Source organism: Lactuca saligna, chromosome 5 (genome assembly GCF_052625555.1).
Source record: "Lactuca saligna cultivar CGN05327 chromosome 5, ASM5262555v1, whole genome shotgun sequence".
NCBI classification, from domain to species: Eukaryota; Viridiplantae; Streptophyta; class Magnoliopsida; order Asterales; family Asteraceae; genus Lactuca; species Lactuca saligna.
The window spans coordinates 84,558,275-84,580,822 of NC_136421.1; positions in this window are offsets into that span (position 1 = coordinate 84,558,275).

The following is a 22,548-nucleotide window of genomic DNA, read 5'->3' on the forward strand; positions in this document are numbered from 1 at the left end:
CACATCAAAACAATAACATAATAACCATAACCGAATCTCAATACAATAAAGGGCCGACCTTGGTGCCTTAGACCCTGTTGATATAGTGAGGATAACTCACCTCGAAACTGTCGGCTGAAAAGATAAGATCCCGCTGCTCCGAACTCTGACACGAACTCCTCCACTAAACATCAAACATACAACTCAATAAATACCCTTAATTACCAAAATACCCCTGGAAGACAACTGGTCGACCACGGACAAGTCAATGTCAACCCCTGACTGACCCTACTCGCCGAGTCAACCCGATGACTCGCCGAGTCCATATGCTCAGAGCTTCCTTCAATCAGCGACCCAACTCGCCGAGTCACCCCAAGACTCGTCGAGTCCAACAACTCTGAGTCCACTCGTACCCAACTCACTGAGTCATCCCTTGACTCACCGATTCATCGACTCAACCAGAAATATTGGGACTTCCTCGACAAGACTCGCCGAGTCCAAATGGACTCGTCGAGTCCAAGGCCATCTTCAACCTACTCGCCGAGTTGTTCTTCCAACTCGTCGAGTCCCAGGCCATCTTCAAGCAACTCGTCGAGTCCACCCATATGACTCGTCGAGTACCACCGGTCTGAATCCATACAGAAGCATCTCAGGCCATGCAATTGATCTAAAACATAGATCCAACCTCCTACAATCCATCCATCACGTAAAGTGGCAAACTTTACGTGAATCTAACGAGATTTAAGCCATATTCACCTTAAAACCAAGGTTTGGGACATGGTGACTTCACTAAGCACACAAACACAGGAACTTTAATGCACTCTAGGCCTTCAATATTCCAAATCTGAGGTAGCAACCTCAGATCCATCCTCCAAACTCCAAAACATTCCAAGACATACTCCCCACAAACCCCAAAATGATGAAACTAGGAATGCACAGCTTAAGGACGAAGATATTACCTCCAAAAGATGCCTCAATAGCAGCCAAACTCGAATCCAAGCAAAGCCCTTTGATCCAAGCCACTTCTCCTTCAAGATCTCTTCAAACAACACCTCTCCAAGCTCTAATTTGCTCTACAAATGATTTCTCCACGAATTTAGGGTTTCTGGAACTCAAGGGGGGAATAAGGGAGGCTGTGGAGGGGTATAATGCTCTTTATATAGGGCTCAACCCCGAAAATTAGGGTTTTCTCCATACAGCACCTACTCGCCGAGTCCATCCTAGGGACTCGCCGAGTAGGCCACTTGACACGCGACCATGACCGCGACCTGACTCGCCGAGTCAGCCATGGACTCGCCGAGTCATCCTCTAAAACTTACACTTTTAGCCCTTCAACTCTACTCTTGCGATTCCGGGATGTTACAATTCTCCCCCACTTAAATTAGGCTTCGTCCTCGAAGCCTTCGGCATCACATCTTTAAATTATTTCCCACGATGCACCACTTGACCTTGACCGAACCAAGTCCCTCAAGGTACAACCATAGAACCAGAAGCTCACTTTCTCCTTCCATACGGTGTCCCCACCACCTACTCAAACCGGGCACCAACTGTACCTTCTGATAACCACGCTCAACAACCGAGAATTACCCGTGATGCCTTATTGCTCAAATCCTCATCTTTCACTTGACTCATATGGCTATAAAGCCACGAACCATTTGATTCCCGATCCGAATTCCACTCTATCCATCCCATGCCGACCGAAAGACCCATTCCTCCATTTCGGAGCAACTCCCCCGAGTTCTCCTCTCGCAATCACACACACATGCTGATCTAGCTCTAGCACCCTCAGGTGTGGATAACCTGATATACTGATGATATCCTCAAACATCCTTCCAGGATGAACCACTGATACATACCCAGAACCCTGATCAGAATCTCACTGAGAGTCCAAGACTCTTTCTCTGTATCCCTTCCGAATCCCTCTCCCTGGCTCTACGTCGTGGTATTCCCTCCGCGCCCAGAGCAACATATCAAGTCGAATGAGCTTTTATTCTACCGCCGCAACACGCTACTCAAAGACCATCGACAGACCACTCCAATCATAACTCTACACTGCCGCTTTCACTTCCGTGAATTCGCACTCCCTTTTGGGATTTCATTCCTCCCTCTTTCCTTACCAAGGAAACCGCTTGTCCGCCCAGTCACCATGGCAGGCACTATGGTGCTCATCCCACGCTACACTACGTGTTTAAAGCGTACTCAACCTCCATGCATCACCACTACTCTGACTCTCATCACAGGGACTCTCAAACCCATGCACTACCTTCACTGCTCAAGATCACTACCCGGGGCCAGACCTCCCAATGTAATCCCACTGCAATATACGCAACCCATAACCTCGAACCGATCCAACAATACTCGTAGAGTCTTCAGCATGACTGGACCGCCTCCCCAGGCCTTCAGCCAATCTGGACCACTCTCAGAATCCTCAGCCAATCTGACTGGACCGTCCTCCGAGCCTTCGGTCTGACTGGTACGCCTACCGGCCTTCAGTCTATCCGGACCGCTCAACTAGCATTCATCACTCCGAACCATCCCTTCGGGAAATCCTCCCGTGCATACCGTTCTAGCCCTCTAGGGGTTCCGAACTCTATCTCCATCATACATACTCGATCCCGGCCTGCTCCCATGCCTTCCTCAATCAACTGCTCTAGGTCTGTATTCCGCCCCGCACGCCTGTTACTCACCCACACAAGCCTGCTCTCGACTGATAGAAATACCGCTGAATTTCCCCAAGCAGTTAAACAACCTCTCAGGCCCAACGATCATCCGGAGAATTTCCAATTCTCCCCCACTTAAGACACTGACAGTTAGTCACAAGTCGCCATCACCGATCTCCCCAAGCAACCTTGCAGGAATCAACACATGCACTCAAAATGGTTTTTTTTTTTTTTTTTTTTCACCAGCGCCAACAACTTTCATACAAATCATGTTCCCACGCTGCACAACCCGCCCGAAAGGAACCCAATCTTCAATTATCCATTCCTCAGACTGCAGAATCTAACTGGCCTTCAAACCAACGCCGCATCCGCCACCAATCCTCACAAAGATAATCAACGATAGCTCGACGTACTAATCCATAACCATAACGATCCTTCAGGGAATACAAGATACTAAAACGAAATCTCGATCACAACTCGCCAAACCCTCAAGGAACAACGGATACCACACGAAAATCCGAAACACAATTTCATAACCAACCAACGAAACTAGCAGATAACAATACTCTATAACAATCATAAATAACCAAAACAACAGAAAGAACATACCCGTAGCAGCAAGCTGTAAAACACGACCCTAAGCCCTTGGGGGCTCCGCTCCACCTTGACCTCCACCTGTGATCCTCAACGTAGCCGGTGCTGGAGCCTGCACCGGTCCTGCAGCAAGCCATGGACAGTTGACCTTCAAATGTCCAACCTGATGACAATGATAGCATATCCTCAAATCCCGAACCGGCACTGACTGCCGACAATCCCTCGCATAGTGTCCCTCCTTTCCGCACTTGCGACATGCTCCACCGGACCGACAAACCCCGGCGTGACCCCTTCCACACTTTCCGCAGACGTGGCTACCCTGATCTCCCATCCTGGAATCAACGGTCTTAGACCGTTTCGTCGCCGGCTGCGACTGAACCGGAGCTTGCCTCAGCTCACGCATCTGTAACTCAATCTCTAACTCACGCCGCCTGGCGGCCTCCTGCAACTCCAGCAAAGTCTCGCACCTCTGTGCAGACACAAACTGTCTGATGTCTCTCTTAAGCATACTCAGATACCGGGACATCTGAGCCTGCTCCGAAGCGAACTCAGGGCAAAACATCGCCCTCTCAGTAAACATCCTGGTGATTTCCGTCACCGATTCCGAATCCTGTTTCAGCTCCAAGAACTCCTGAGCCAACCTCTCCCTCTCGACCTGCGGAACATAACGAGTGCTGAACATCTCTCTGAACCGATCCCATGAAATCGCAGCCCTCTGCGCATCCGAGTACGACCCCGTGGTCAATCTCCACCAATCCTTTGCTCCGAGCCTCAACAGGTTCAAAGCACACCTCACCCTCTGATCGGCAGGGCATTAACACGTGAAGAAACATCCTTCCACATCTGATAACCATCTCATAGCAACGATCGGATCCTTAACTCCATCAAAAGTGGGAGGCTTCGTATTATCGAAGTCCCGATACTGAAAACCTCTACTAGCTCCTCCCCCTGCCGCTGCTACAGCTGCTGTAGCTGCCGCGGCAGCCGCCTCCGTGAGAGCTGCATAGCGCTCATCAAAATACTCCACCATGGCGGTCTTGATCGACCCAAACAACTCCGGCAACTCAGCCCGAAATAATGCAGCAACCTCATCATGCAGGATCTCACGAATCCTCGCATCCAACTCGTGCGTACTCATCTGACTGACAACCTCAGGCTGTACAGACCCACCCGGAACTCCCTCTCCGGCTCCTGATCCTGACCCGGATCCACTCCCAGAGTGCCCTGAAATCTCCATACTGAAAATAAAACACCAAATCTCAGACACATTCCACTAACCCGGGAACCAGCTCTCATCCCAACCCTAAAGGTCATGGTTTCCCTGATACGCGTATGAGTCCGTGCTTTCAGTAGTACGGGCCCATACTACCTTCCACACCAACCCATATTTGTATGAAGTACTCCCACAACACCCTAGCGACACACATAACAACGCTCTATCCTCACAACTAGAGGAACACTAGAAATCTCTCACAAGGAACCCTAGGCTAGCAGGCATCATAAATCAGGCAACTCATCAATAAATCCTGAAGATCCCTAACCTAACTCTAGCATGCTGTTCTATCAAAGCTCAATAAAACAATTTTCATGTATGGTATTTTGGGGTTACTTACTGGCTCCGGCTGATCGTACCTCCGCGTCCTCCTTTAGTTATTTTGAAAACCATTTTAAATTCTCTTTTTGAAAACTCTCCTCGATTTGAGACTGGAGTCACACAAGTGTTTCTCCAATTCACTCAAACCAAGGCTCTGATACCAACTTGTAACATCCGTAAAATACAACCAATTTAAAATTTTTCAAAACAACCTGATTTTCATTAAAAGTTTACAAAAAGGTTTTCAATACAAGTCATTAGAGTATTCCCAGAATCACATTGCTACAAAATCATGAAGAGCGGTACGATCGCGCCTTCGCCTTGCAACAGTCTCCTGAAGAACCTGAAAAACATTAAACCACAACTGTAAGCCCGAAAGCTTAGTGAGATACCCTCATTATACCAACCACACAGACGCCCTTCCAGGCTGCGACCTTCCGGTCCAAACATATAAAACATACATAACATAACAGAACATAGAACAGCCATGCATATCGGGTCTACTGTGTGACTGGTCCGCCGTATCGTGCCTTCAGTCCAATGGATCCATCCTCCAGGTCTAGTCATGTCCTTCGAGTCTACAGTGGGGTTGGTCCGCCCGCATCGGGCCTTCAACCCACCTGGTCCACTCTCTGAGTCTACAGTGTGACTGGTCCGCCCGCATCGGGCCTTCAGTCGGCCTGGTCCACTCTCCGAGCCTCGGCACGTCTGGTCCGCCCTCGTGGGGCCTACAGCCTATCCGGACCGCTCGCTGGGCCTTCGGAACAACCGGTCCGCCCTGGGTATCTTGGCCTACAGCACAAAGCAGGACCCGCCTCAACCCATCTCCAGTCCAAACAACCATGTGCACAAAACATACATTCATATAACAGTCATAGTCAACAAACCGAGCAAGCAGATCACATAGCATATCATTACCCTAACCGGGTTACCGACCTAACCGGTCACTAGCATAGCATCACTCTGTATATCGAGAAAAACTGACCTTAGCAAGGCCTCCTAGCATGTACCATCCTAGCTACCAGGATGCAGACACATCAAAACAATAACATAATAACCATAACCGAATCTCAATACAATAAAGGGCCGACCTTGGTGCCTTAGACCCTGTTGATATAGTGAGGATAACTCACCTCGAAACTGTCGGCTGAAAAGATAAGATCCCGCTGCTCCGAACTCTGACACGAACTCCTCCACTAAACATCAAACATACAACTCAATAAATACCCTTAATTACCAAAATACCCCTGGAAGACAACTGGTCGACCACGGACAAGTCAATGTCAACCCCTGACTGACCCTACTCGCCGAGTCAACCCGATGACTCGCCGAGTCCATATGCTCAGAACTTCCTTCAATCAGCGACCCAACTCGCCGAGTCACCCCAAGACTCGTCGAGTCCAACAACTCTGAGTCCACTCGTACCCAACTCACCGAGTCATCCCTTGACTCACCGATTCATCGACTCAACCAGAAATATTGGGACTTCCTCGACAAGACTCGCCGAGTCCAAATGGACTCGTCGAGTCCAAGGCCATCTTCAACCTACTCGCCGAGTTGTTCTTCCAACTCGTCGAGTCCCAGGCCATCTTCAAGCAACTCGTCGAGTCCACCCATATGACTCGTCGAGTACCACCGGTCTGAATCCATACAGAAGCATCTCAGGCCATGCAATTGATCTAAAACATAGATCCAACCTCCTACAATCCATCCATCACGTAAAGTGGCAAACTTTACGTGAATCTAACGAGATTTAAGCCATATTCACCTTAAAACCAAGGTTTGGGACAGGGTGACTTCACTAAGCACACAAACACAGGAACTTTAATGCACTCTAGGCCTTCAATATTCCAAATCTGAGGTAGCAACCTCAGATCCATCCTCCAAACTCCAAAACATTCCAAGACATACTCCCCACAAACCCCAAAATGATGAAACTAGGAATGTACAGCCTAAGGACGAAGATATTACCTCCAAAAGATGCCTCAATAGCATCCAAACTCGAATCCAAGCAAAGCCCTTTGATCCAAGCCACTTCTCCTTCAAGATCTCTTCAAACAACACCTCTCCAAGCTCTAATTTGCTCTACAAATGATTTCTCCATGAATTTAGGGTTTCTGGAACTCAAGGGGGGAATAAGGGAGGCTGTGGAGGGGTATAATGCTCTTTATATAGGGCTCAACCCCGAAAATTAGGGTTTTCTCCATACAGCACCTACTCGCCGAGTCCATCCTAGGGACTCGCCGAGTAGGCCACTTGACACGCGACCATGACCGCGACCTGACTCGCCGAGTCATCCTCTAAAACTTACACTTTTAGCCCTTCAACTCTACTCTTGCGATTCCGGGATGTTACAATTCTCCCCCACTTAAATTAGGCTTCGTCCTCGAAGCCTTCGGCATCACATCTTCAAATTATTTCCCACGATGCACCACTTGACCTTGACCGAACCAAGTCCCTCAAGGTACAACCATAGAACCAGAAGCTCACTTTCTCCTTCCATACGGTGTCCCCACCACCTACTCAAACCGGGCACCAACTGTACCTTCCGATAACCACGCTCAACAACCGAGAATTACCCGTGATGCCTTATTGCTCAAATCCTCATCTTTCACTTGACTCATATGGCTATAAAGCCACGAACCATTTGATTCCCGATCCGAATTCCACTCTATCCATCCCATGCCGACCGAAAGACCCATTCCTCCATTTCGGAGCAACTCCCCCGAGTTCTCCTCTCGCAATCACACACACATGCTGATCTAGCTCTAGCACCCTCAGGTGTGGATAACCTGATATACTGATGATATCCTCAAACATCCTTCCAGGATGAACCACTGATACATACCCAGAACCCTGATCAGAATCTCACTGAGAGTCCAAGACTCTTTCTCTGTATCCCTTCCGAATCCCTCTCCCTGGCTCTACGTCGCGGTATTCCCTCCGCGCCCAGAGCAACATATCAAGTCGAATGAGCTTTTATTCTACCACCGCAACACGCTACTCAAAGACCATCGACAGACCACTCCAATCATAACTCTACACTGCCGCTTTCACTTCCGTGAATTCGCACTCCCTTTTGGGATTTCATTCCTCCCTCTTTCCTTACCAAGGAAACCGCTTGTCCGCCCAGTCACCATGGCAGGCACTATGGTGCTCATCCCACGCTACACTACGTGTTTAAAGCGTACTCAACCTCCATGCATCACCACTACTCTGACTCTCATCACAGGGACTCTCAAACCCATGCACTACCTTCACTGCTCAAGATCACTACCCGGGGCCAGACCTCCCAATGTAATCCCACTGCAATATACGCAACCCATAACCTCGAACCGATCCAACAATACTCGTAGAGTCTTCAGCATGACTGGACCGCCTCCCCAGGCCTTCAGCCAATCTGGACCACTCTCAGAATCCTCAGCCAATCTGACTGGACCGTCCTCCGAGCCTTCGGTCTGACTGGTACGCCTACCGGCTTTCAGTCTATCCGGACCGCTCAACTAGCATTCATCACTCCGAACCATCCCTTCGGGAAATCCTCCCGTGCATACCGTTCTAGCCCTCTAGGGGTTCCGAACTCTATCTCCATCATACATACTCGATCCCGGCCTGCTCCCATGCCTTCCTCAATCAACTGCTCTAGGTCTGTATTCCGCCCCGCACGCCTGTTACTCACCCACACAAGCCTGCTCTCGACTGATAGAAATACCGCTGAATTTCCCCAAGCAGTTAAACAACCTCTCAGGCCCAACGATCATCCGGAGAATTTCCAATTCTCCCCCACTTAAGACACTGACAGTTAGTCACAAGTCGCCATCACCGATCTCCCCAAGCAACCTTGCAGGAATCAACACATGCACTCAAAATGGTTTTTTTTTTTTTTTTTTTTCACCAGCGCCAACAACTTTCATACAAATCATGTTCCCACGCTGCACAACCCGCCCGAAAGGAACCCAATCTTCAATTATCCATTCCTCAGACTGCAGAATCTAACTGGCCTTCAAACCAACGCCGCATCCGCCACCAATCCTCACAAAGATAATCAACGATAGCTCGACGTACTAATCCATAACCATAACGATCCTTCAGGGAATACAAGATACTAAAACGAAATCTCGATCACAACTCGCCAAACCCTCAAGGAACAACGGATACCACACGAAAATCCGAAACACAATTTCATAACCAACCAACGAAACTAGCAGATAACAATACTCTATAACAATCATAAATAACCAAAACAACAGAAAGAACATACCCGTAGCAGCAAGCTGTAAAACACGACCCTAAGCCCTTGGGGGCTCCGCTCCACCTTGACCTCCACCTGTGATCCTCAACGTAGCCGGTGCTGGAGCCTGCACCGGTCCTGCAGCAAGCCATGGACAGTTGACCTTCAAATGTCCAACCTGATGACAATGATAGCATATCCTCAAATCCCGAACCGGCACTGACTGCCGACAATCCCTCGCATAGTGTCCCTCCTTTCCGCACTTGCGACATGCTCCACCGGACCGACAAACCCCGGCGTGACCCCTTCCACACTTTCCGCAGACGTGGCTACCCTGATCTCCCATCCTGGAACAAACGGTCTTAGACCGTTTCGTCGCCGGCTGCGACTGAACCGGAGCTTGCCTCAGCTCACGCATCTGTAACTCAATCTCTAACTCACGCCGCCTGGCGGCCTCCTGCAACTCCAGCAAAGTCTCGCACCTCTGTGCAGACACAAACTGTCTGATGTCTCTCTTAAGCATACTCAGATACCGGGACATCTGAGCCTGCTCCGAAGCGAACTCAGGGCAAAACATCGCCCTCTCAGTAAACATCCTGGTGATTTCCGTCACCGATTCCGAATCCTGTTTCAGCTCCAAGAACTCCTGAGCCAACCTCTCCCTCTCGACCTGCGGAACATAACGAGTGCTGAACATCTCTCTGAACCGATCCCATGAAATCGCAGCCCTTTGCGCATCCGAGTACGACCCCGTGGTCAATCTCCACCAATCCTTTGCTCCGAGCCTCAACAGGTTCAAAGCACACCTCACCCTCTGATCGGCAGGGCATGAATACGTGAAGAAACATTCTTCCACATCTGATAACCATCTTATAGCAACGATCGGATCCTGAACTCCATCAAAAGTGGGAGGCTTCGTATTATCGAAGTCCCGATACTGAAAACCTCTACTAGCTCCTCCCCCTGCCGCTGCTACAGCTGCTGTAGCCGCAGCGGCAGCCGCCTCCGTGAGAGCCGCATAGCGCTCATCAAAATACTCCACCATCGCGGTCTTGATCGACCCAAACAACTCCGGCAACTCAGACCGAAACAATGCAGCAACCTCATCATGCAGGATCTCACGAATCCTTGCATCCAACTCGTGCGTACTCATCTGACTGACAACCTCAGGCTGTACAGACCCACCCGGAACTCCCTCTCCGGCTCCTGATCCTGACCCGGATCCACTCCCAGCGTGCCCTGAAATCTCCATACTGAAAATAAAACACCAAATCTCAGACACATTCCACTAACCCGGGAACCAGCTCTCATCCCAACCCTAGAGGTCATGGTTTCCCTGATACGCGTATGAGTCCGTGCTTTCAGTAGTACGGGCCCATACTACCTTCCACACCAACCCATATTTGTATGAAGTACTCCCACAACACCCTAGCGACACACATAACAACGCTCTATCCTCACAACTAGAGGAACACTAGAAATCTCTCACAAGGAACCCTAGGCTAGCAGGCATCATAAATCAGGCAACTCATCAATAAATCCTGAATATCCCTAACCTAACTCTAGCATGCTGTTCTATCAAAGCTCAATAAAACAATTTTCATGTATGGTATTTTGGGGTTACTTACTGGCTCCGGCTGATCGTACCTCCGCGTCCTCCTTTAGTTATTTTGAAAACCATTTTAAATTCTCTTTTTGAAAACTCTCCTCGATTTGAGACTGGAGTCACACAAGTGTTTCTCCAATTCACTCAAACCAAGGCTCTGATACCAACTTGTAACATCCGTAAAATACAACCAATTTAAAATTTTTCAAAACAACCCGATTTTCATTAAAAGTTTACAAAAAGGTTTTCAATACAAGTCATTAGAGTATTCCCAGAATCACATTGCTACAAAATCATGAAGAGCGGTACGATCGCGCCTTCGCCTTGCCACAGTCTCCTGAAGAACCTGAAAAACATTAAACCACAACTGTAAGCCCGAAAGCTTAGTGAGATACCCCCATTATACCAACCACGCAGACGCCCTTCCAGGCTGCGACCTTCCGGTCCAAACATATAAAACATACATAACATAACAGAACATAGAACAGCCATGCATATCGGGTCTACCGTGTGACTGGTCCGCCGTATCGGGCCTTCAGTCCAACGGATCCATCCTCCAGGTCTAGTCATGTCCTTCGAGTCTACAGTGGGGTTGGTCCGCCCGCATCGGGCCTTCAACCCACCTGGTCCACTCTCTGAGTCTACAGTGTGACTGGTCCGCCCGCATCGGGCCTTCAGTCGGCCTGGTCCACTCTCCGAGCCTCGGCACGTCTGGTCCGCCCTCGTGGGGCCTACAGCCTATCCGGACCGCTCGCTGGGCCTTCGGAACAACCGGTCCGCCCTGGGTATCTTGGCCTACAGCACAAAGCAGGACCCGCCTCAACCCATCTCCAGTCCAAACAACCATGTGCACAAAACATACATTCATATAACAGTCATAGTCAACAAACCGAGCAAGCAGATCACATAGCATATCATTACCCTAACCGGGTTACCGACCTAACCGGTCACTAGCATAGCATCACTCTGTATATCGAGAAAAACTGACCTTAGCAAGGCCTCCTAGCATGTACCATCCTAGCTACCAGGATGCAGACACATCAAAACAATAACATAATAACCATAACCGAATCTCAATACAATAAAGGGCCGACCTTGGTGCCTTAGACCCTGTTGATATAGTGAGGATAACTCACCTCGAAACTGTCGGCTGAAAAGATAAGATCCCGCTGCTCCGAACTCTGACACGAACTCCTCCACTAAACATCAAACATACAACTCAATAAATACCCTTAATTACCAAAATACCCCTGGAAGACAACTGGTCGACCACGGACAAGTCAATGTCAACCCCTGACTGACCCTACTCGCCGAGTCCATATGCTCAGAACTTCCTTCAATCAGCGACCCAACTCGCCGAGTCACCCCAAGACTCGTCGAGTCCAATAACTCTGAGTCCACTCGTACCCAACTCACCGAGTCATCCCTTGACTCACCGATTCATCGACTCAACCAGAAATATTGGGACTTCCTCGACAAGACTCGCCGAGTCCAAATGGACTCGTCGAGTCCAAGGCCATCTTCAACCTACTCGCCGAGTTGTTCTTCCAACTCGTCGAGTCCCAGGCCATCTTCAAGCAACTCGTCGAGTCCACCCATATGACTCGTCGAGTACCACCGGTCTGAATCCATACAGAAGCATCTCAGGCCATGCAATTGATCTAAAACATAGATCCAACCTCCTACAATCCATCCATCACGTAAAGTGGCAAACTTTACGTGAATCTAACGAGATTTAAGCCATATTCACCTTAAAACCAAGGTTTGGGACAGGGTGACTTCACTAAGCACACAAACACAGGAACTTTAATGCACTCTAGGCCTTCAATATTCCAAATCTGAGGTAGCAACCTCAGATCCATCCTCCAAACTCCAAAACATTCCAAGACATACTCCCCACAAACCCCAAAATGATGAAACTAGGAATGCACAGCCTAAGGACGAAGATATTACCTCCAAAAGATGCCTCAATAGCAGCCAAACTCGAATCCAAGCAAAGCCCTTTGATCCAAGCCACTTCTCCTTCAAGATCTCTTCAAACAACACCTCTCCAAGCTCTAATTTGCTCTACAAATGATTTCTCCACGAATTTAGGGTTTCTGGAACTCAAGGGGGGAATAAGGGAGGCTGTGGAGGGGTATAATGCTCTTTATATAGGGCTCAACCCCGAAAATTAGGGTTTTCTCCATACAGCACCTACTCGCCGAGTCCATCCTAGGGACTCGCCGAGTAGGCCACTTGACACGCGACCATGACCGCGACCTGACTCGCCGAGTCAGCCATGGACTCGCCGAGTCATCCTCTAAAACTTACACTTTTAGCCCTTCAACTCTACTCTTGCGATTCCGGGATGTTACACTATTGTGTATATTCCATTTGGGGTTAGGGCTTGAATCACTTTATCTTTGGGGTTTTGAATGCCTCAAACCCCTCTTGCAAGTTTTTGTTATTGATCTGGACCCTTCTAGGTCTAGAGAACCGAGAATATGAAGCTTTAGTAGAGTAAACCTTGGGGTTTGAAGTTAGGAAGCATTTATGGGATTTTTATGGTATATATAGTTACTTTCATCTTACACATATATATGAAGTATTTTATATAAATTACGTGTTATGTGTGCATATTATTTGAATACTTGCTGTCTATGCTGGATGAACGATTTTATACATGCTTTAAAAGATTTAAACGGTATATTTATTTTATATCTACAAATATGTTGCGGATGAAACATAGGTAGATGAAATAGTTGGTGTGTGATGAAATAAAATGATGAGAGATAGGTGATGATAGAAAGGTGATGATAATTAGGTAAATAGATGATGATGAATAGGTGATGTATGATGAAAGGAGATACCATAACCTTAACTGACAATGTGGCGATGTAGTCATCTACCAGAGTATAGATGGCGACCACGGACTATTCTAGACAACCCAGTGGAAACACCAGCAGACCCATAACCTGTAGGTGATGAATTACGAGTTCAGATGATGTTGTAACTACGTATTCATGGGATGTCACAAATTCCGCATACCAAACCAATGGTCATAATTCACATAAGTGAGAATGGTTCATTTTTTTTGTAAAACCAAAATTGGAAATTTTGATTTTTTATTTTGGAAAATGTCAAACCATTGGTTTTTTATTCCGGTTTCAATTTTTTGTTTTTTGTTTTTTGTTTTTTTTTTAAATATATTTTCAGGGTTTTGTTATTTTTTATTTCATAGATTTCTTCATCAACAAATGTTGCTACAATTAAACAAAAATAAATAATTTGCTAAAACATAATACAATAGAAAATTTGTTCATATTTAGGCATTGAACTTTTTAGAGGGAAACAAACTTTCGATTTTGTTCATATTTAGTCACTAAACTTTTTTTCATTATCTATTTGCCATTAAAATATTGAAACTGTTCACATTTTACCCTTATAACCAGTAACAGCCGGTCATAAGGGTAAAATGTGAACAGTTTCAATAGTTCAATGACAAATAGATAACGAAAAAAAGTTTAGTGACTAAATGTGAAAAAAATCGAAAGTTCGTTACCCTTTCAAGTCATTATCCCTATCTTTTTTTATTGGTTCTTATTTATTATTTCAATTTTAAATAATATTTTATTAATTAGGGAAAAAAACATCTACCAATGATCACATTTCTTTCTCTTTCTCTTTCGGTTGGAGCTAACCCAACACATCCCCCCCTTTTTCTCTTTAAATGACCATCAACACTAATTCCATCCATTGTGATCGACATCTTTCAGTCCAACGTAGGGGTGTCAATTTATGACACGACATGACAAAAATACACGAAACGAAACGTAATTGGGAAGAAATCAAAATTTGAATTCGTGTTCGTGTCGTCTTCGTGTAAGATTAAAAAAAACACGATGTCGTGTCGTATCGTGTTCGTGTTCATAAATTTACACGATTAAAAATGTGGTTGTCGGGTTTTTCGTGTTTGTCGTTTTTATCGTGTTATATATCTTTAAGTATGAATGAAATACACTAATCGTTATGTAATATTATCTTTGTCGTGTCGTGTCGTGTTGTCGTGTTTTAATTGGTTCGTTTTCGTGTTAATGAAAAAAAAACACTACATCCTGTCGTGTTGTGTTCGTGATATACAAAATCTTTTCGTGTCGTGTCGTATCAAAAACAAACACGACACGACTGCCCGATTTGACAGTCCTAGACCAACGTCGTCCACTAGTGACCTATTCCCACCATATCTGTAACATCCGTTTCCTTATTTCCGTTATGTTTTTTTTAAGGTTTAAAAGAATAAATAATAATAATAATAATGATATAAAAATCTAGTGTCTATTTTGTAACTTTTGAAAGCTAATTCTACCAAGAGAATTGAGAGAGAATTGAGGGTTGGGTACTTGGGTGCATTCTGCCATCAAACCAAATCTTAGGGGCCAAAGCTTGCTTTTCCGGAAACTTGTGACACGTCTTTTTTCTCTTCAGTGGTGCAACTTACATTCATGTCTTTTACCTCGTTTGGACATGCAAAATTAAGAATCTTTGAAAGATAAATGATTCCAATACCATAATGCATTAAGAGGCTATTTGGTGTATCTGGAATATTCATATCTGGATGATGTAGAGACTCTGTATGAATCTGTATCTGAATGTTAAGTTGATGTTTGGTCAAACATCTAAATGTCTGTCGCTTAATGATGAAAATGATCATTTTAACCTTCTGAACTATTTGTTACTGTTTGGTTAGATATCTGAACGACCATGTTAAACAATACTAAATTTATAAACAATTTTAAATAAAATACAAAACGTCATACAAAATCCAAATCAAACGATAAACAAAATCCAAATTGATTAACTACAAAATTGTATTTTGTTTTCAATCCTTCAACTATATTCTTCCACGAGTTTGCTTTCTAACTAGGGAAGGTTTCCAGCGTTGCGGGGCGGGAGGTTAAAAAGTATTGAAATGAGACCGAATAACATCTTATTCTCTCAATTATTGTTACTATAATGAACAAATCGGTATATTTAATCAACTCGGGATGTTATATTCTTAAATAAAAATAGTCCACATTACAAACTTCATTCAATTCTATAATGAGATGAAAAAAACCCATCGAACGAAAACTAATAACAGGGATGGAATCAAACTTCTTCAAAAATCACCCAATCCATTCCATAGTCCCTCGATTCCATCCAACCAATGGCGTAGATGATTCCATTCCTTTGTAATTGTTTGATGTATTGTTCTTCAGGTCCGCATACCTTTTAACAACAAAAATCCATAAATGATAAGGATAAAAAACAATTTTGCAATAATGTAGTAATGTATAACTTTTAACTTCAAAATTTATTTTATTCGAACCATTTTATTTTTCAACTAACCAAGTTCGACATTATAGAAGAACCAACCTCACTTCAAACACAAACTGTATTCCTTCATTTATCAACGTTAGGTTTCTATTACTAATTCATTATCCAAAGTTAATAAAATTTGCAACCGCCTATATTTGTCAAGGCTTTATTTTAACTTAGAAAAAAAGGTCAATTTAGTAATTAAGTTTCAAGTCAAGAATTGAAGTCCTCCACTATCCAAGAGGAAAACCGTGAAACTCCCTTGAATATAAATTTCACAAATAATACAAATTCCAGAAAGTGAAACCAAGAGGTGGAGTAAAATTAAATAAAACTCCAAGAAATGTGTATCTTACTTTGTAAAGGTAGAATTGAACCAAAACTATAATTTTCCAATAAAATTATTGATCTAGATTTGAATTTTTTTTTTATCTAAATTAATGGGGATATCTGTTTAGATTGCTCCTCTAATGGTGCTACCATTTGGCGAGGGTATTTCTATTCCTAGTCCATTCACTACCTGATATACAAAGTTTTATAAAATTAATCGATTTTTTAAGATATACTTTAGTTAAAATGTGTTATGTGGCTTATGCCTCTTGAAACCCAACCTTAAAAAGATAGGAAAACTAATTTACATTAAAAAGGAAAACAATCATAAGTAGAACCTTACCGAATACGATAGATCCATCCGATCTCATCTCTTTAAGCACCATAATCCAAGATTTTACATCACATTACATATAAAATAAGATCAAATGATTCAAATTTAATTAAGAAAATAAATTTTTGACAAAACTGCAAAATTAGTCCTTGTGGTTTAATTATGGGTCTCTAATCTTAATTTCAAGATTAAATAAAATTATAAAAGAAAAAGGAAAAATGTTTACCTTAATCTTTCTTACCGAGAATTTTTGTTCATTTTTGCAAAGAGACAAAGATTGGTAAAAGTTACCTCTAAAGGAAATATTTGCCATATTTGATCTTATCTATGGTTTGCTAAAAGCGATGTTCCAACATTTCTACACCTTTTGCCTACAACGATAGCATGATCATCCGGTTAAAGATCTACTTAATTATTTGAGAGAACAATTAAGATTTCTATCGGTCACTATTAAAATGAGTAACAGCAGGAAAAAAACTCAAAACAATATAAAGCTTACTAAATCCCCATTTATGCAAACATTAAATTGCAAATGAACATCTTTCTATTAAACACAAATTAAGATTAAAAAAAACAGAAATAAAAGAAAAATTAGTGCACTAAAATTATACCATCAAAAAATTGCCGTCAATTTCAACTATAAAAAGTGTTTGTTGCTTGGGAAGAAAACCTCATTCTTTGTTTTACTTTTGCCACAGGGGCGGACGCAAGATTTCATAGTAGGGGTTGCACGGGAAGATTAGGGGTTGCACGATAGTAGAAAAAATAAAAAATTTTAAAATTTTCGAAAATTTTTCCACTACGGCCGGAAAACTTAAGGGTTGCCGGTGCCACCCCAGAACCCCCTAAGTCCGCCCCTGTTTTGCCATTGATAAATATACATCTTTTTAACCAATAAAACAAAATATAAAAATGATATAAATTTGTTGGACTTTGATTATGAATTTATAACCAGACCCAATTAAGGGATAAGATTACCAAAAACAATAAATATTCTCGTTAGACGAATTTCTTTTATGAATGACCGGAAATCTCTTTAATTAACTATGTGAATATTTGGTTTCATGTGTAACATCCGGACTTTCAGGTATATTGTTTATTTATTTATTTATCTATTTTGAGGACTATTGAGCTACTCGACTAGTCGGTGCTCCAACTCGTTGCGTAGAGTCGCGATGTGCCACGTGGGGTTAATGACCTATTCGACGAGTCCGAGAGCCGACTCGCCGAGTAGAAGCTGGGATGAGAATCCCTAAATCCTCGGGTTTGGGGCCTATTTAAAGGAACTTATAGTCTCATTTGCGGCTACACTTCCCTGAGAGAAACCCTAATCGTCCTTTGAGCTTATAGAGAGAGAGTGTGTGTGAGCTAACTTTGAGTATTTTGGTCTATCTTTGGAAGAGAAGATGTGACAACCCAAGTTGTCCCGTTACATTTCTCCGTTACCGTTAACGGAATATTCCACTGTTCAAAAGTTTCGTTAATGAGAAGTCTTCAAGTTTAATAAACATTTCAATTGTGTATGTTTATATGCCGTTAAGTCGTGATAAAAGGAAATAAAATACATAACACATATTTCCATTTACTTGGAAAATATTAGTTTATTATTACGACCACTAAATCGGGTGCGACCAAAAGCCCCGTTTAACGGCAGTATCGGGTAGACTTCCACTGTGTCCCAACTCAAAACCCTATATAAGGGTGAGTGGAGTCTATTGGAGACTTTTTACACACTCTCTCTATACTCTCTCTCTAGACCCGTTTTCGCCCCGAAACCGCAACCAAACGCTTCCAAATAGTAAGTCCGCTTACCCTAGCTTATTCTAAACATATTGAATTGAGTTTATAGCCCAAAAATCGGACTTAGAAGCAATGAAAAAGGAGTTTACGGCCTAAGAACCTCCTTAGGCCGTAAACACCCAAAATGAGGCCAAAATGACCCAAACTTGTCCCTATAGGCTTGGAAATAAATTAAGGGGATTGCCTAGGAGTGTTTAAACATCAAAACACAATGATTTAGGGGACAAAAGAGAGTTTACGGCCCAAGCACAAGCTTAGGCCGTAAACACCTCAAAATCATGTTAAAAGGCCCCAAAAACACTCCCAAACCACCCTTAGGCTTCATACATAATTTAGGGACTTGGTATTTTGGGTTTAGATCACTAAAACACATCAAAATGAAGGATAAAAATGAGTTTATGGCCCAAGCACATGCTTAGGCCGTAAACTCCCCAAACATGCCCAAAATGTTGGTTTTTGTCCCCCAAATGGCCTTAGACTATTTCTATAAAATGCAAGGAAGGATTTAAGGACTTAAACACAATGAAATGAGGCTTGATTTGGAGTTTATGGCCCAAGCAAGTGTCTAGGCCGTAAACTCCCCAAAACCCCCTCAAATGTTGGTTTTAATCACCCAAAATAGCATCAAACTTCATAAGAAAATTCTAGGAAGGCAATAGGGGCTTAAAACTTCACTAAACTCAAAGGTTGAGAGTTTACGACTGTAAACTCCCTTGGGAGAGTTCCTAGGCCGTAAAATCCCTTGGGAGAGTTCCTAGGCCGTAAACTCTTGTTTAGTACCCTTAGAGGCCTCAAATCCACTCATGCCCTTTAGGAAAAATGCTTAGAATAATTCAATGAACAAGCTAGAAGCATCAAACACCCAAGAATAGAACCTTGGGAGTTTACGGCCGTAAACTCCCTTAGGTTGGGCCGTAAACTCCTTGTTTGGTCCATTTTGGTGTTTTAAATCCATTTACACACTTGATATGTGAGTATAGCAAAGTCCCACAACTGATAAGAGACCCTTAGCACCCGTAAACGTTACCCGGGACCCCAAACACTCAACCAAAAGTGTTTTCCACTCCTTTGAGTGTGTATAATTGTTTAATTAGTATATTATATGCTAATTGTATGTGAACATATGTTATCATATGTTAAAATAGGTCCTTGTGTGTGTTCAAGTCCTTGCGTGACCCCGAACGCCCAATCGGCACTTTCGTCGGACCTACTTACACCAGGTGAGTTCATACCCCTGAATGAACCTTTTAAATGCTTTTAAATGTTTTATAGGGGGGAATACAAGTTAAACATGCCAGTTATCATGTCAATCGCATATGATTGATAACCCGCATGCACAAGATTTTACCACTTTTACACTGTTTTACCGAGTGGGACACTAAAATGACTTTTACCTGTTTCATAACTTTTACTTATACTGATTTATTCAAATTCATCCTAAATTGGTTTATGAAAGATCCTCTAAGGTTTTAAATGTATTTTACAAAGGAATACAATTTGTGATTTTCTCTATACATAAAGGCTTTTCATTAAAGATTTCCCTTTTTGACGTATACTTTTACTTGTTAAACACTGCTGCTTCACTTATACTTATTTTATACTCTGACTCGGTAACACTTTCACTTATACCTATAGTCGCTTATACTTGATGACGCTTATACTTATTCACGCTCTTACTTAGTGATACAATTTCTCCTTCACTTATACTGGATAACGACTTTACTCCACTTATACTTGATAGACGTTCTTATATCACTTATTGTCGTCTCTGCTTCGTGATACACTTATACTTGGTACGCTTATACTTCATGGTTCGATTATCCCATACTGTACACGTATACTTCACGACTCAGATGTTCCACTGTACACTTATACTTCACGACTCAGATGTTCCACTGTACACTTATACTTCACGACTCAGATGTTCCACTGTACACTTATACTTCACCGTATGATACACACTCAAGCGTAGTTAGATGTATGTTTATGCTTGTATAGATGTATATAAATAATGATTGAAGGACTTAGGAAGGCTTGTCCGCCCTATTTCCTTTTCTTCGTTGAGATGTGGTCTGGTGGGATCGGATGTCCATCTGAAGGTCGTTCGATTCATTAGTTATATATTACGTATACGAGCATAGACATACGAGTTTTCTTCAGTCAATTCAGTTAAGAGTCTATACCTCTAGTCTACACTTACATAAGAAACCCACTCCCTCTTAGTAACACACTATCCTCTATTTGGGATGCATCTTCGGGACGCGGCCTTCCCCGTCGTCTAGTTGGTAACCAGAGTCTCCTGTAGGGAGAGCGGACATTGTGTGTATAGGCCTATACGGGATTGACAACCCCGCACCCTGACTGCTAGCTACAGTCCACGGCCTACCAAGCCAAGGGGTGACAAATGTCACATTATATAGATGCTTGTAGGGCGTCTAGTACTCTAGTCAGTATGGTTATGAGTATCCTGGGTTGCCTTATAATTCATGGCTTTAAGGTAACAGTATTTCGTCAGCAATTTACACTGTATGCTGATGTCACCTTTTTCAGAGTCACACTGTTTTGACCTTGCTAGATGTATCTTCATTTGATACTGTCTGGGGTCTGTTATCTCTGTTTGACCTTACAAGATGTATCTTTCATTTGATACCGTCTGGGGTCTGTTATATCTGTTTGACCTTACAAGATGTATCTTCATTTGATACCGTCTGGGGTCTGTTATCTCTGTTTGACGTTACAAGATGTATCTTCATTTGATACCGTCTGGGGTCTGTTATCTCTGTTTGACCTTACAAGATGTATCTTTCATTTGATACCGTCTGGGGTCTGTTATCTCTGTTTGACCTTACAAGATGTATCTTTCATTTGATACCGTCTGGGGTCTGTTATCACTGTTTGACCTAGCAAGATGTACCTTCCATTTGGTATCGTCTTCGGTCTGCGTTCACTGTTTTAGACCTTACCAGTTGTACCTTTCATTTGGTACCTTCGGGGGTCTGTTTTCTCCATTTGTTAGACTAAACCAGGCGTGTCGTTAGTTCGATACTTTCCTGGAGTCTATGACTCTTTTGCCTTAGTCAGCAGTCCTCACTGCTGAGGCATATGTTATTCCCTGATGCCTCTGCTTTCTTTAATAATCAAATTCAGTATTTTGATATTATTAGCAATTAAGGGAAACTTCTTCTTACCACATTACACTGACCAGTCTTGGTAGAAGGCTTCTTTTATTAAAGAAAATATAGGATTTTCTGGAAGGAACTCTAATACACTGAAATCTCTTAAACTATCACTTTATTAAGTTATTTGAATGAAATGTCACTAAATGCTTATGAACTCACTAGCATTTGTAAAAACGCTGATACTTGCTTTTCAAATAACTTGTATTCTCAGGTTAGCATTAGACAGGTACATCCCCGGAGCTGTTGATGAAGATAGCTTTGTACCATGCTGTATTTATTCTATTACTTGTATTACTTTAAATTGTTGTAATGTAACCTTGTAAAACTATTACTATTAATGCAATGTTTTGTTGTACTTTGATTACTATAATGCATGTGTTGTGATACTTGACATGACGTCATCCACCCCAGAACGTTTCCGCCGTTCCGGTTTTGGGGTGTGATAGATTGGTATCAGAGCATTGTTTATAGTGAGCTAAGTATATCAATTCATAAAAGATATACAGCCTATAAATACAAAAGGGATAAAACACTCTGACCAAGAAATTATACTTTAAAATATAACCATATTTTACCAAAGTATAATAACATCCGGAATCTAAGCACTCGAACACAAGTATCACAAGAAGAACAAGAATAAAAGTCTTTGGATGTTGAGCACTACAGACAAATCTGGGCAGTTATGTAATCGTACGATGGAATAAATGTAACCTGATCAACTACCTTTATTCGAGATGCGATGAACGTGTGCTCGAGAGTGATTGCGGTGTGCAACAGGTCTGAAACTTACCAACTAGGATTTGTTAGAGCCAAACATAAAGTTAAAATACTATAGGAGTATTTTAGAGCGCTAAAAGATTCACACTAATCCCAGAATGACATTCAGAAGATGAGAAAACGA